Here is a 12,739-nt window from a genome sequence, read left to right as displayed (position 1 = left end):
TTAGTCCACTTCTATATCCTTCCCTTCAAGGCTCAGGGATCCAGGATTATCTTCTGTGTCTGTGTTAATTTTCTTTGTTGAAGAGGGTCTGTGCAGTCTTTCTGCCTGTTCCACCATCTTGGAATCTCCCCAGTCCATAGAATTTTCAATATTCTTTTTCAAGACCACAATTCAAAGATATCAATTCTTTTTTTGGTTTTTCTCATTCATTTTCCAGCTTTCACATGCACATGAGGTGATTGAAAATACCATGGCTTGGATCAGGCACACCTTAGTCTTCAGAGCTACATCTTGACTTCTTAACTTTTTAAAGATGTCTTTTGTAGCAGATGCCCAGTACAATGTTGTTGGTGTTGTTATGTGCTGTAGAGTAGGACCCGACTCATAACGACCCCTCCTTGGGTTTCCAAGGCAGTATCACTGCAGAAGTAGATTGCCCAACCTTCCTTCCGAGGAGTGGATGGTGTATTTCCTGGGTGCTGTTTCTATGGATGTTAACTGTGGACCCAAATAAAAAGAGTTTGACAACTTCAGACTTTTTCTGCTTATCATGATATTGTCTATTGGTCCAGTTGTGAGAATTTTCATTTCCTTTATATTGAGATATAATGCACACTGAAGACTGTAGTATTTGATATTCTTCAGTAAGTGCTTCAAGTCATCTTTACTTTCAGCAAGCAAGGTTGTGTCTCCTGCATATCACAGGTTGTTAATGATTCTTCCTCAAATCTAGATGCCTCATTCTTCTTCATATTGTCCACCTTCTTAGATTATTTGCACACCACACAGATTGAATAAGTACAATGAAAGTATCCAACCCTGACATACACCCTTCCTGATTTTAAACCATGTAGTATCCCCTTGTTTTGTTTGAATGACAGCCTCTTAGTCTATGTACAGGTTCCTCATGAGAAAAACTGAGTGGAATTGAGTGGAATAGAAATCCAATTCTTCACAATGTTATCATAATTTGTTGTGATCCACACAGTTGGATATCTTTGCATAGTCAATAAAACTCAGGTAGACAGCTTTCTGGTATTCTTTGCTTTCAGTTAAGTTCCATCTGACATCAGCAATGATATCCCTTGTCCCATGTCTTCTTTTGAATCCAGCTTGCATTTCTGGAAGCTCTCTGTCAATATAGTGCTGCAATCTTTTTTGAATTATCTTCAGCAAAACTTTACTTGAGCATAATATAAATGACATTGTTCAATAATTTCCACAATTTGTTGAATCACCTCTCTTTGGAGTGAGCACAAATTTAATCTCTTCCAGTCAGTTGGCCAGGTAAGTGTCTTCGGAATATCTTGGTATAAACAAGTTAGCACCTCTACTGCTATGTGCATTTGTTGAAACATGTCAAGGGGTATTCTGTGAATTCCTTGAGCCTTGTTTTTCAACAATTCCTTCAGTGCTGCTTGGATTTCTTCCTTCAATACTATTGGTTCTTCTTTTTTCTTAATAAGTACATTTTTTTTGAAATATCATATATGTACAGTGAAATACACAAAACTAAAGTGACATGGGTCAATGCATTTTTTTTTTTTTTTTTGCATTGCTCCTGCCTCTCCCTTCTCACACTCCTGGTAACCAACAAAGGAAGTTTCCTTCCATATATAAACTTTTCCTCGACTTTTTACAATAATGATCTAATACTATATTTGTCCTTCTGTGAGTGACTTATTTAATCAGCAAAATGTCTTCCAAGTTCATCCACGTTATGCGGTGTTTTGCAGATTCTACATTATTGTTAGTGTTGCATAGTATTCCATTGTGTGTATGACCATAGTTTGGTTATCCAGCCTTTTGTTGATGGGTACTGTGATGGTTACATTTGTGTGTCAACTTGGCTGGACCAAGTTGAGTACCTGGGCAGCTGGTGGTAGTTATTCCCCATGATGAGAATGGTAATCAACTCCATGGTGGAATCTACTGTGAGCCCCTGAGTAGCTGCCTTAGGAATGTGGTCTGCTTTCTGCATATAAGGAAAAGCTTTGGGGAATGGTCTCTAGCTTATGGCATGCTTGAACCCTGCACATAGTTGTGTCATCGTTCAAGAGCCTGCCATGCTCTCCCGACCCTGGGACATTCAATAGACTTGAATTAATGGGCAGTTGTGTGGTTTGGTAACCTCAGGACTCCGCCATTTTTTTCTGTCGACCTTGAGCTTGTTAGCCTCATCAGCCAGTAGCTGCCTAAATGAAGAGATAACTAGCTTCAGTGGGCCAGGAGCAAGAGGCAAAGCTGAAGCCCAAGGTCGAGGGGCTTTCACATAGCCCCCCGAGCCTGACAATTTGAACTCGGATTTAAAGCCTCCAAATTGTAAGAATAAACTTCTGTTTTATAAAGCCATTCCATTCATGGTATATTTGCTGTCAGAATGGCACTAGGTAATCAGAGCAGGTAGTTAGGTTGTTTCCATCTTTTTGCTATTGTAAATAATGCTGTGATGAACGTGGGTGTGAGTATATCTGTTCTTGTCCTGGTTTTCACTTCTTTAAGATATCTATGTAATAATGGATGTATATATTTGATCCAGCTGGATCAAATGATATTTCTAATTCCAGGTTTTTAAGGGATCACCATACTGCTTTCCACAGTGGTTGTATCATTTTATAGTCCCACCAGCAGTGTATGAGAGTCCCAATCTCTCCACATACTTGCCAGCATTTGTTAGTTTCTGTCTTCTTGAAGTTTGCCATTAGTGCTAGAATGAGATGGTGTCTCATTGTTTTGATTTGCATCTCTCTGATAGCTAATGGTCATAAACATTTATTCATGTATTTGCTGGCTGCCTGAATATCCTCTTTGATAAAGTTTCTACTCATGTTTTCTGCCCATTTTTAAATTGGATTGTTAATCTTTCTGTTGTTGAGGTGTTGGAGTGTTCTATAAATTTTAGAGATAAATCCCTTGTCAGAAATGTCATTGCCAAATATTTTTTCCAATCTTTAGGTTCTCTTTGTACTCTTTTGACAGTGTAATTATCAAGAAGTATGAATTTGTTGTTGTTATTTTGTTATGTGCTTTTTCGTGGTATTGCTGATATCTTTGTTTGATATAATTTTCTGTGTGAGGCTCATCTTGTTTATCATTTGTATTATCCCTTCCTTCTTAGCTATTATTTTAGGATTTGCTAAATATTTGTGCTGGTCTTCTTTTTTATTTTGATGTGAAGGTTTATCATTTTTCTTTGAGATTACCCTGTGATTTATAATTTTCTTCCCAAGTTTAGAACAGTCTGTTCTATCTTGCAGTTGTCTTGACTTCCCTACCATTTACAAGTTTCTGAAACTAAACATTTTTTTCCCTCTTTTTGGTTTGTAATTGTCCTCATTGATGTCTCTGGTTCCTTGTTTATAATCTTGTAGGCTTATTTACTTTGGATAAATCCATAACTGGGTTGGTTTCTGGGCTATGTCATCATTGGTGTTAATGGTCAGTTATTGTTTGCTGTTGTTGGTCTGGTTTTAACAAGTTCCCTTAATTTCTGTTTATCTGAAAATGTCCTAATTTCACCATCATATTTGAGGAGGAGTTTTGCTGTGTATATAATTCTTGATTGGATTTTTTTCTTGGAGGGTTTTATATATACCATCCTATCATTTTCTCATCTGCATGGTTTCTGCTGAGACATCCAAACTTAGTCTTATTAGTTGCCCCTTGTTAACTTTTCATTTTTCCAATGCTGTTTTCAGGACTCTTTTTTTTGTCTTTGGTTTTGCTGAGTTTGATGATTATATGTCTTGATGATTTTCTTTTGGGGTCTGTCCTGTTTGGGGGTCATTGGAGTTTTTGAATGGATATATTCTCATCTTTCATCATACCAGGATAATTCTCTTCCAACAAATCTTTGACAATTTTCTCTGTGCTTTCATTTGTGTCTTCCTGTTCTGGAATTCTGACTGTTGTTGTTGTTGTTGTTATATGCCGTCGAGTCAGCCCTGACTCATAGCGACCCCTCCTTGGGTTTCCGAGGCAGTTATCACTACGGAAGTAGGATTGCCTAACCTTCCTTCTGACTACACATAGTTATTCCTTTTGATGATATCCCACATGATCCTTAGCGTTTCTTCATTTCTTTTTTTGATATTTTTTTCTGATTGATCACTTTCCTAAAAAGTATTCAGGTATTTGTCTTCAATCTCACTAATTCGGAGTTCCACTGATTTGATTCTACTCCTTTGTCCATTCAATGTGTTATCTATTTCTGAAAATTTTGTATTAATCTTCTGGATTTCTATCTGTAGATTTAGAATCATTTCTAATCTTTCATTTATTTTGTCATTTTGTTCTTGTATTGTCTTTCAGAATTGTTTTAGGATTTTCTCTGTGTTTTCATCATTTTTGTCAGTGTTTAACTTCATCTGTCTCTCAATCCATTGAAGGTCCCTAAATATATATCTTTCAAATTCCTTATCAGGGAGCTCCAATGTTGCTTCTTCCTCATGGATGTGTTCTAGGTCTGTATCTTGGTCCCTTGTTTCTCTTGCTTTATCTTGATTCCTTGTGTGGACTATGATGCTGTGTTGTCTCCTAGACATTGTGATAAGTTTTATGTTTATATTTAATTGGTGATTATACATTGAAATGATTTGCCTATGATTTTTGTTTTGTTTGAATGTTATCTACGTAACATTGTGTTCCTCTATTCATTAGTTGGCAGTTCTTGTACACTCACTACCTGTCTTCTTTCCTGTTCTCAGCCTCCCATATGTGCCTGCCATCCTTGGCAAATAGAGCCTATTCTTAGGTTCCAGAAATTTGAATGAGAATGTTGTCATTTTTATTATCTAAAATGGCCACCTCTTGTAGACATTCCAAATGACTGCACCCTTGGTCATGTTAAATATGCAAAATGGCTGCCACTTGTAATTATTCAAAATGGTGGTACCCTCAGTCACTTTAAATATCCAATGTGACCAGTGCTTGTAAACAATCAAAATAGATGCACCCTCTGGAGAGTGAAAGTCCACAGATCAGGTCTCCATCCTTGCTGTTTCCCTTCCTAATCATAGATCACCAGGGCAGTTGTTCCTGCAACCCTTAGTGGCCAGGGCTGATCTTTATGTCAATTCTTAGGTCCCAATAGCAGTTGTATATATTCAGGCTGTTGGTGCTGTCAGAGTAGCTGCAGTTACATCTGTCTCTGTACGCACTGTTTTCATTAAGGTGTTTCCACTAGTTGGTGCCTAATCTACTTCTGTATACTACCTTTCAAAGTTCAGGGGTCCAGGATTATCTTCTGTGTCTCTGTCAATTGGTTTATCTTTTCATTTTTGATGACAGTCTGTGTAGTTTGTCTCCCTCTTCTGTCATCTTATCAGAAATCTACAACACTACTGGTTCTTGATCATTTGCTAACTCCTGAAATAACTGAACGTTGACCAATTCTTTTTGGTGCAGTGTCTGTGAATTCCTTCCATCCTCTTTTGATGTTTCCTGCATTGTTCAATATTTTGTACATAGAATATTCAGCTTTGTAACTTGAGGCTTGGATTTTTTTCTTCAGTTCTTTCAGCTTGAGAAATGCCAAGTGTGATTTTCCATTTTTTTTCCCCTAATTCCAGATCCTTGCACATTTTGTTTTAATAATTGATTTTGTCTTCTCAAGCTGCTATTTGAAATCCTCTGTTCAGCTCTTTTAATTTTCTATTTCTTTCATTTAGCTACTCTTTAGCTAGTCTCCATTCAAGAGCAAGTTTCAGAGTCTCCTCTGACATTAATTTTGGTCTTTTTTTCATTTCTTGTTTTTTTAATGACTTTTTTCTTTTTTCATGTAAGATATTCTTGATGTCATCCCACAGCTTGTTTTGTTTTCAGTCATTGGTGTTCAGTGTTTGAAATCTATTCTTCAGATGGTCTCTAAATTCAAGTATGATATAATTAAGATCAAATTTTGGCTCTCATGGACTTATTTTAATTGTCTTCAGCTTCAACTTGAACTTGTGTGGGAGCAATTGATGGTCTGTTTCAGAGTCAGCTCATGGCCTTGTTTGACTGATCATATTGAGCTTCTCCATTCCTTCTTTGCATTGATGTAGTCGATCCAATTTATTTGTATTCCATCTGGTATGTTCCATATGTATAGCCACTGTTAATTCTGTTGAAAAATGTATTTGCCTTGAATAAGTCATTGTTCTTGCAAAATACTATCATGCAATCTCTGGAGCCATTTCTATCACCAAGTCCATATTTTCCAACTGCTGATGATTTTTCTTTATTTCTAACTTTTGCATTCCAGTCACCAAAAATTATCAATATATCTTGATTGCATATTTGATCAATTTCAGACAGCTGAAATTGGTAAAAAATCTTCAATTTATTCATCTTTAGTTTTAGTGGTTGGTGCATATATTTGAATACTGGTAGTATTAACTAGTCTTCCATATAGGTGTTTGGATATTATTCTATCACTGAGAGCAGTACACTTGAGGATAGGTCTGGAAACATTATTTTGATAATGAATGCAATTTCATTCCTCTTCAATTTGTCATTCCCAGTATGGTATGCCTTATGATTGTCTGATTTACAATGGCCAATACCAGTCCATTTCAACTCATTAATGTCTATGACATTGACCTTTATACATTCCATTTCAATTTTGACTACTTCCAATTTTCTTAGTTTCATACCATGCACATTCCACATTCCAATATTAATGTATGTTTGCATCTATTTCTTTCCATTTGAATCATGTCCCATCAGCAAATGAAAGGGCCAAAAACATGATTTCATCCATGTCATTAAGGTTTATTCTACTTTGGGGAGACAGTTCTTCCCCACTTATATTTTGAGTGTCTTTTTTGTTGAGGAGCTCCTCTTCTAGCACTATATCAGACAATGTTTCACTGCTTTTCATAAAGTTTTCCAGTATATCAGAAAATATTTCCCTGTTATTCATAAGATGTTCAGTGGCCAGTTTTTTCAGAAGTGGGTGGCCCCATCCTTCTTCCCAGTCTGTCTTTATCTGGAAGCTCCACTGGAACTTGACCACCATGGGTGATTCTGCTGGTATTTAAAATGTTGTCGTTGTTGTTGTTATGTGCTGTTGAGTTGGACCCAACTCATAGTGATCCCTCCTTCAGTTTCCAGGGCAATATCACTACAGAACTAGATTGCCTAACCTTCCTTCCAAAGAGTGACTGGTGGGTTTGAATCTTCAGCCTTCTGATTAGCAGTCAAGTACCTTAGGCACTACTCTACCAGAGCTCCCCGGTATTTGAAATATTAGTGGCATATCCTCCAGCCTCACAGCAATATTCAAGCCCCCACATTATGACATAGTGACAGACTAGTGGTGGCCTTTGTGTGTGTGTGACCATTTAACTAAGATGTATGGAACTCTCACAAGATGATTGGTCAGCTTTGCTGTCCATTGGGCTTAAAAAAGAAAGCCAATCTCAGAACTGGGGTGGACCTCACTGCCACCAAGAAGAAGAGGCTGGAGTACAATGTGTCCTATGAATCAGGGGTTCTGAACTGAGAATATTCTAGACCCAAGAGACAGAGAGATATAAGTAACACCAGATACAAGGCAAGATGGTGAGGAGTAATGACAGAGAAACAGTATCTGCAGAACCACAAGAGTTGCATGAGAGGGTGCAGTAGGCTTCCTTGCCCATGGAACTAGGTGCTTATAGTGGATATCCCAACACATGCAGCAAAAAAGCTGAGTACCTTTGGACAAGAGATTTATTAGGTACTTGTTGAAAGAGCAAGGCTTTCCAATCCACTGAGCAAGAAAGCTCAGTGCCTTCAGGCCAAGGCTTCCTAGTGAGGTGAGATACATCCAGGCATTTACTGACTGACCTAGCAGCTTTATAATACTTGCCTTATCAGAGCTGAGTCTGAGATGAGGGGTCTAAGGGCTAAGGAACCGAGGGCCAGAGAGTGGCCTGCCTTCATGCATGGCTAAGAAGAGGCTATTCTGATCAAAGAACTATATCCTGAGTCACTCCTGATGCTGAATTATAACCTGTTACTTCCTTAATAAGCCCCATAACTATGATTATGGTCTGTGAATTCTAAGTGATCATTAAAATAAATTATTGAGTAGTGAAGTAGAGAGTGTCATGGCAGGGATGGCTGACATTGGAACTGGCAGAAAGATTGGAAAGTGGAGGTATATCTGATTTCCTCTTCATAGGAAGGTGATCCTGATGATGATTCTACTCTCCCTTTGTGAAGTTTGATGAGAAGGTCTGATGCTGCCACAATGCTATTTTGACAGTGGGGTTCAGAAGTGGGAGTCACTGGAATGTGTCCAGACTCATAGAAGCATAAGATTTTGTAAGAGAAAAAATGAATGGACGTAAGAAGTGAAACTTTTTATTCTTAGGTGATTGCTTTGGTTGTTGCTACCTGTAATAGCTGGAAGGAAAGTAAGTGGCCAAAAAACAAACACACAAACAAACAAAACAGACTGGTTAAACCAGATGACTGATAGGTGTCCAGGGTTTTTGGTTCCACCCAGCAGAGGCCCAGACTACATGAGTGTGAATGAGAAGATAATCAAGGGGTAGAGAAAAGAAGATGAAACTGTATGTACTAAAAAGTGTTATGTGTTTATCTGAGTGTATTGTGGAAACCGAATGCTTCTCATATATAATGTTGTAAAATAGGACTAAATATAAGATGGAAATAAATATTGATGTTATAGATATCAATTCTTTCATTATGGTTGGCCTCTTCCTTCTTCCAAGTCTGTTTCAGCCTGAAGGCTCCACTGAAATCCATCCACCAGGAGCAACTCTGCTGTTATTTGAACACTGATGGCCCAGTCTCCAGCCTCACAGCAACATGCAAGCCACCAAAGTACGACAAATTGACAAACAAATTTGTCTTCTTTAGCTGTTCCAAATATCTCCTTTCACTCTCTGGCCTTCTCTCTACCTGTTCTGGTCATCCACCCTGGCTCCCACTTACTACTTGAGGGATCTCTCCCCTGATTTGTATCTGGCCATCATCCCTGCCTGGGAGCTATCTTTCTCCTTACCTGTATCTGGATGTCTGCCTGGCTTCCCATATGTTGCCTAGGGTATCCCTCTCCTCTTACTTTTATCTGGCGGCTGGTCCTGGCTCCCCACACCCTGCGTGGGGTCTGTCACTCCTTACCTGTAGCTGGCCACAGGTCTATCTATATATGATAGACCAAACATATGATAGACCATGTGTTAGAACATAAATCAGGCCTCATTAATTTAAAATCATTGAAGTACTGCAAAGTATCTTCTCAGATTACAATTCTATAAAATTAGAACTCAACAATAAGAAGATCAACAGAAAAAGAGCAAACACAGGATATTGAACAACATTCTACCTAATAATGACTGGGTACTAGAAAATATAAAAAATGAAATTAAAAAATTCCTTGAGTCAAATGAGAATGAAAACACAACATACCAAAATCTTTGTGAAACAACCGAAGTGCTGATTATAGCAATACAGGCACACATCAAAAAAGAAGAAACAGCCAAAATCAACAACATCTCCAACAATTATAAAAACAGCAGCAAGAAAAGCCTACAGTCACCAGAAGAAAAGAAATAATAAAGATCAAGCAGAAATCAATGAAATAGAAAATAGAAAGATAATAGAAAAAATAACATGAGAAGAAGGTGGCTTTTTGAAAATCTTAGTAAAATTGACAAACCACTGGCAAATTAAACAAAGAGAAAGAGGGAGAGAATACACATAACACAAATAAGAAACAAATGGGGTGACATCACAACAGAAACAATTGAAATAAAACAGATAATATCAGAATATTATGAAGAAATGTACTCCAACAAATTTGAAAATCTAGAAGAAATGGACAGATTTTTAGAAACACACAACTTACCTAAATTAACACAGACTGAGGTGTAAAAGTTGAACAGATTTGTAACAAAAGAAGAAATTGAACATATCATAAAAAAATTATCTACACAAAAATGTCCTGGCACAGACAGTTTCACCAGAGAATTACACCACATGTTCCAAGAAGAACTGAGACCAATCCTACTCAAACTATTCCAAAACACAGAAAAAGATGGAGTCTTCCCAAATTCATTTTAAGAAGCTGCCATAACCTTAATACTAAAACCAGGCAAAGACATCACTCAAATGGAAAACTACAGACCCACATCCCTCATGAATACAGATGCAAAAATATTCAACAAAATATTAGCTATCCAACAACATATCAAAAAAAAAATAATAATACATTATGATCAAGCGGGGTTCATATCAGGTATGCAAGGATGTTCAACATTAGAAAAACAATGAAGATCATTTATAACTTTAAAAAAAAGGAAAAGAACCACATGATCATGTCAATTCATGTAGAAAAAAACATTTGATAAAATCCAACACCAATTCCTGATCAAAACTCTCAGCAGAATAAGAATAGAAGGGACATTCCTAAACATAATAAAGGTCATATATGCAAAATCAACAGCCAACATTATTCTCAATGGAGAGAGACTAAAACCATTTCTCTTAAGAACAGGAATCAGACAAGGATGCCCTCTATCACCACTTCTACTCAACATTGTATTGGAAGCCCTAGCCAAGGCAATAAGGCAAGAAAGGGAAATCAAGGACATCCAAATTGGTAAGGAAGAAGTCAAACTATTCCTTTTTGCTGATGATATGACCCTATACCTAGAAAACGCAAGAGCCTCTGTCAAAAAACTACTGGAACTAATTGAGAGAGTTAGCATAGTGGCAGGATACAAGATCAACATCCAAAAATCAGTTGGATTCCTCTATACCAGCAAGGAGATTGCTAAAAAAGAAATAAGGAAATCAATACCATTTACAATAGCTACCAAAAAAATAAAGTTCTTGGAAATAAATCTTGCCAGGGACACAAAAGACCCGTACAAATAAAACTATGGAAGACTACTTTAAGAAACCCTAAGAGATCTACATGGAAAACCATACCAGGCTCATGGAAAGGAAGACTGAATATTGTGAAAATGTCAGTTCTACTCAAAGCAATCTGTACATTCAATACAATCCCAATCCAGATCCCATCAATATTATTTAAGGATATGGAAATATCAATCACTAACTTTATATGGAAAGGAAAGAGACCTTGGATAAGCAAAGCAGTATTGAAGAAGAAGAAAAAGTAAGAGGTCTCAAACTGCCAGATATCAAAACCTACTATACAGCCACAGTAGTCAAAACTTTCTGGTACTGGTACAATGACAGACACATAGACCAGTGGAATAGAATTGAGAACCCAGAAATAGATCCATTGACCTATGGTAAGCTGATCTTTGGAAGAGGGCTGAAATCCATTAAATGAGGAAAAGATTGTCTGTTTAACAAATATGCTGGCAAAACTGTGTACTCATTTGGAGAAAAATGAAACAAGGTATGTACTTCAAACCATACACAAAAACTAACTCCAGATGGATCAAAGACTTAAATGTGAAACCCAAAATTATAGAGTTCCTCAAGGAAAAACTGGGGACATATCCTGGGGTCCTAATATATGGAATAAATAGACTATCAAACATAACCCATAATGCACAAACAGCAGAAGATAAACTAAAGGAATGGGACCTTCTAAAAATTAAAATTTTATGTGTTTCCAAAGACTTCTTCAAAAGAGTAAAAAGAGAACCTACAGACTGGTAAAAAGAATATTTGGAAATGATGTGTCTGACAAAATATTTATCTCTAAAATTTCTAGAAAACCCCAACATCTCAACAACTAAAACAAATAATCCAATTACAAAATGGGCAGAAGACATGAATGGACACTTCGTGAAAGAGGACATTTAGGGAGCCAACAAACACCTGAAGAAATGCTCACAATCATTAGCCATTAGAGAGATGCAAATCAAAACAATAATGAGATACCATCTTGACCTAGCACTAGTAGCAAAGTTCAACAAGACAGAAAATAACAAATGCTGGTAAGGATGGAGAAATGGGGACTCATACACTGCTGATGGAACTGTATGGTGATTCATTAAAAAGTTGGAATTAGAAATACTATTTGACCCAGCAATTCCATTACTAGGTAGATATCCTAAACAAGGGAGACCCAGGATAGGAACAGATATATGCACACCTATGTTTATTGCAGTACTATTTACAATAGCAAAAAGATGGAAACAACCTAGGTGCCCATCAAGCTATGACACATACACACAATAGAATACTGTTGTTGTTGTTGTTGTTATTTGCCATCGAGTCAGCCCCGACTCATAGAGACCCCTCCTTGGATTTCCAAGGCCGTATCACTACGGAAGTAGAATTGCCCAACCTTCCTTCCAAGGAGTGGCTGGTGGGTTTGAACCGCCAGCCTTCTGGTTAGCAGTCAAGTGCCTTAGGCACTATGCTACCACAGCATAGAATACTATGCAACCCTAAAGAGTAACGTAGAATCTGCAAAACACTGCATAATGTGGATAAACTTGGAGGACATTATGCTGATTGAAATAAGTCAATCTCAGAAGGACAAATATTGTATTAGTCCGTCATTGTAAAAAGTCAAGGAAAGGTTTATATATGGAAGGAAATTTTCTTTGTTGGTTACCAGTTGTGGGAGGGGAGGAGAGGGAACATTCTTAGATAGTTAGAGACAAGTGTTGATTTGGGTGAAGGGAAGGGCAGTTTACCAAACGTGAGTCATCAACATGGCGGCATTGAAGAAGAAGAAGACATGGAGAGGTGCATGGGAGTTACAGACAACACATAGAGTACTGTGTTGTCAGAAATGGCAAACATTTATATA

General features: G+C 37.4%; 1 pseudogene; it reads right to left on the bottom strand.

The window, feature by feature from the left end:
• The window catches only part of LOC103199037, a 24,441-nt pseudogene extending 15,413 nt beyond the window's left edge, over positions 1–9,028 (bottom strand).
• Between the last annotated feature and the right edge of the window lie 3,711 nt (positions 9,029–12,739).

This window comes from Orycteropus afer, unplaced genomic scaffold (genome assembly GCF_000298275.1).
Source record: "Orycteropus afer afer isolate SDZICR_OR568_19922 unplaced genomic scaffold, OryAfe1.0 scaffold00102, whole genome shotgun sequence".
Taxonomy (NCBI): Eukaryota; Metazoa; Chordata; class Mammalia; order Tubulidentata; family Orycteropodidae; genus Orycteropus; species Orycteropus afer.
This window is presented reverse-complemented; position numbering and strand designations above follow the sequence as displayed.